Below are 4725 nucleotides of genomic sequence, written 5' to 3' on the forward strand. Positions count from 1 at the left end.
AAACTGTATGAGTGATATGAGTAGTCATACCTTCTTCAATACCATGCACTAGTGATGAAAGATAATGCAAATTGTAACTAAGAATGTCCTTGAAGAAGGAGTAAATATACTTATTTTATTAAATCTCAACCCTTGAGTACACATTTTTTAACTTTCTGTAAAATGATATGAGAAGTATCCACAAAACTTGCTGCTATATAATAAAGTACAATGGTTGTCTCACAGGAAACTAGTATGAAAATATGTGTGCTTATGTGTCTGAGCCAAAAGCAAGCCATTTTTTCATGAAACACATTGTTTTTTGAAAGGATGACTGACACACAAACTATGTCTATTTAGGCTTGGGTTTTTGGCAGACATTTTCTTGAAAATGAGTAAAATGAAGCTGCCACGTCAAGGAAAAGAACTGATGGGTATGTTGCCAAGACTTCAAGCAAAAGTTGAATCTGGAAAATGTCTACCCACTCCCATGAGCTTAAATGTTCCCAATAGATAAAGAATTTCCTGAATAATAGAGAGGTAATATTAATTGTAGTATTCATGGAATATTAATAGTGACATTTTGATATTTGATTTATACAACGAAATGTGCCAACATTTGGAAGATTTTCATTAATTCAGTGACTATATATTTTGCAAGTGACCAAAATACGATGTCACAAATAATCCACTTGGAAATGAGGCAATAAAAATGCAAACTAGACAATGGACTCTAAGGTAACAATGTATAAAAGTTCATTGATATTTTTTAACATTCTTTCTCTTTTTTAAGTTTATTTATTTGAGAGACACAGAGACAGTGCCAGTGGGGAAGGGGCAGAAAGAGGGAGAGAGAGAGAATCCTAAGCAGGCTCCCCACTATCAGTGGAGAGTCCGATGTGAGGCTTAAACTCATGAACCCCGAAATCGTGACCTGAGCTGAAACCGAGAGTCAGAGGCTTAACCAACTGAACCACCCAGGTGTCTTGCGTTGCTGTTTAACATTCTGTATAGCAATTGACCTTAAAGAAATTACCACATGTTGACTTTTGAGGTAGAATCAAAGAAGAGTATTCCAAAATACCTGAAAAGAACATATTGAAATATGTTTTCCCTTTCCAACTACATATCTGTATAAAGCCAGATTTTCTTCATGTTCTGCAACCAAAATAACATATTGCAGCAGGTTGAATTGAGACAGAAAAAATTTTCTTTTATCTTGTGTACCAGACATTAAAGAGATTTGCAAAAAATATTTTTAAAAATTTAAACATTTATTTATTTTTGAGAGACAGAGGAAGACAGAGCATGAGCAGGGGAGGAGCAGAGAGAGAGGGAGACACAGAACCTGAAGCAGGCTCCAGGCTCCAAGCTGTCAGCACAGAGTCTGATGTGGGGCTTGAACACACGAATTGCGAGCTCATGACCTGAGCTGAAGTTGGACACCCAACTGACTGAGCCACCCAGGCACTCCATATTTGCAGAAATATTTTTAAATGATTTTATCAGTAATTTTTTTATTTTGAAAATTGCAATTACTTTATTTAAAGTATAATTTTATGCTATCATAATGGACTTACTATTATCCATAGTTTAAAATTTGGTTCTAATTTCCAACACAATAAATAATGGTGGACATAACTCATGTAAATAAAAGCTTTGTGAGGTACTCAAAGTTAAGATTATAAAAGGGTCCTTAAAGCAAAAGTTTTGAGTATCATTGCTCCAAAGACTTTCTGTCTCTTCTGGATTCTTTTTTCTTTTTTCTTTTTTTCCTTTTAATTGATGAAGATAGAGAGATAAAAAATAACATTTATTTCCTAAGAACACTGTTGTGCACAAACCCAATTCTAGTCAACTCTTGTTTAATTCTAATTTTAAGAACATTAATAAAACCTACACCATAAAATTATCTGTTATAAGCCTTGCTCTGATGGTAGAAAAATCAATTTGTTAAGGTTTATGTAAAGTACAGGCCAAAGTAAAGGGGCAGTGATATGATTATGATTCTTCTGGTGTGTCTTTTCCACGAAGTATTATGTGAAATTAGACGAGTTACACTGTGGATTTCTTCTCTGGATGAGATTATCCTCCCATTTCCATCTCCTTATCTATTGTGAGCTGCTTTCAAATTGTTAAAGTAATGGGTTGCATAGCTAATGTATTTATTCTGAAAGAAAAGAAATTGTTTTTGACATACATTAAGAAAAATAGTACTGATAATTTCATAGGATTAAACTTAGTTTTTGTTCTCCTAGTTTGGTCACAGTGATTTTTCAATCTGTTTGGTTTTCTGTTTTGTTTTGCCTTTTGGGGACACAGTGCTTGTTTTGTTGTCTTTTTTGTTTTCTTTCTTTTTTTTTTTTTTTAATTCTCAGTTTCTTTGTGTTCTGATTCAAAGTTGAAGGATTTTATTGAGGAATTTACTGTTCCCGGATAACTTGCTGTAGAAAAATGACATAACTTAAGTTCCCCAATTTCAGGCTTATTATATTCACTATACCCCTCACCTTATGACTCCCTCTGCTGTAAAGGTGAAAGACAAAAAAGCTTTAAAAGACACTAGGAAAAACTAACTTAGGAAAAATGGATAAAGTGAATTTAAAAATATGACATTCCAAGATGTAAAATCCAAGAGCAAGCAGCATATCCTTTGACAAGTCGAAAGGCTAAATGTGGCTGGTAGGTGTTTTATACTTTGGAATCTTCAGCTGTGGTGCTCTGGGAAAAGATCCTTAAGGAACAAAGGGATTGGATGTGTATAGTCAGAATAACAGTAAAGGATTTTTTTCATCCTATGACTCAAACTTCTAAATTATATTAGAAATTCCTATTTGCAAGTATGCTGCAGATATGTTCTCTTCTGTTTTTGTTTGTTTGTTTGTTTGTTTGTTTTATTCAGCATCTCCTAGAGTGCCTGACACATTGTGGACCTGAAATGTATGTTTGTTGAATAATAATCCAGACTTAGTTCCATGTAGGTTTTTTTTCAATAAATTTCAAGATGCAAAAAAACAAAAAAATAAACAAACAAAAACGCACCCAATGTTCAAACTGTTTACTTTTCTTCCAAGAAATCATTGCCAGTCCAACACTAACTCTGAAAACATCCCCAGTATCTTCTTTTTTATGCTCTAATTACAGCTATTTGATGGAAAATTAAATACACGTGTGATCTGGAAATATAATAGCAATAAACTTTGGCTGCTATACTCAGACATGTGAGTGTTTAAGTAATAAAAGGTTAATACTAGACCAGAAGGAGCCAGGAACTCTTCTTAGCTTAGTATACAAGAGTCAAATGACAGCATGTGGCAGAGTACAACTCAGAAGAAAATGTATGCCAAAGATTCACAGAAAAAAATGTCCAAAGCCCAGGCGTGTGATAAAAGTTGCCTAGAGAAAGGAAAGGGGGACATATTTCCTCAAAAATCTTTTGAAATTCTGCCTTTTAAATCTTCTGTGGGGCTCTTGGCTGTCAAAATGGCAAAGTAGACACAACATAGAGGCAAAACGATGGAAGAGTTGTATTTTATACTTACAACTTGGTGTGCCGTAATAGAAGCTTTGGGTAAAGAGTGACTTCACAGCAGTGTAGGATAAACATTGCTTGCTGTGAGGTTCTCACATTTCCAGGGTTGGCGGGCGGTGAGTATTGATATAATAGTGCAATGCTATAGACATGATGTGCAAGATTAGAACGACTCATTCGACATTCTCATTCAACAACAAACTATGAAGGTACAGTTCTGAGACTTGCAACTTTATTTTTTAAAATAAGAAAACCAATATTATATAGTTGATCCTGCCAGTGAGGTTAGGAACTTTGATCAATTTGCTTAGCTCACAGTGAAGAGAAGATGTATTCCAGAAGGCCAGCAAATGCAATCTGAGAATAGCCTATGCCTAGTAGTGGTAGACATGGAAGAATTTTGAGTACAGGAATAAAGAAATATCAGGAAGTGCTGAAAGGAAAACCTGGAATCTTCAGAAGATAAAAATAAATTTAGCCTAAAACTCTAGGGCTAAGTTGTCTAGGTTAAAAAAAATGTAGGAAAATAAAATTCAAAAATCATCTGAATTACTTCCATTAATGACTATAAAGAATACTTCAAGCTAACAAATATAGTCCACTTCAAAATTTCTACACAATTCTAACTTTGAAATTCTCCTTTTTTGAAGATTTCTGAGGTCTCAAGACTGTTGTTCATCACCTTGTACTTTTAGTGACATATATCATTTCCTTCATCTAGCTTTATTTTGCTTAGCCTACATAATCAGAGACAATATCTATCTCACATTTTATGAGTTCTCAAAGTTTACTTCATGTTGTAATTGATAATATTATTTAAATGGTTATAGTTGGAAGTTTATTTTAGCTTTTACAAATGAATATTGGAAAGAAAAATCGACCCAATTATAAATCACTAGTTTCTCCTAATGGTATACTTGACTGTGGGACTTTATTCGTATTAGTAAACCTAATATTAACCTAAATAATTGTTTATCTTAGGCTACCTGTCATATTTAATATAATCTAAAATATCTCAATGCATATCAGGCAACACCTTATTTTAAAAAATATTTATCCCTATAATATATGCTAGTTTCTACATCCAATCTTCAAACTTTAGCATGTACTGGTAAATACTAATGACAATTACAGATACTACTATTATCATAATAAAGAAAGAAAGACTGGTATTGGTGGAATAGCTTTTACTGGACTTAGTTTTATACAGATAA

The sequence above is a fragment of the Acinonyx jubatus genome, chromosome B1 (assembly GCF_027475565.1).
Source record: "Acinonyx jubatus isolate Ajub_Pintada_27869175 chromosome B1, VMU_Ajub_asm_v1.0, whole genome shotgun sequence".
In the NCBI taxonomy this organism is placed as follows: Eukaryota; Metazoa; Chordata; class Mammalia; order Carnivora; family Felidae; genus Acinonyx; species Acinonyx jubatus.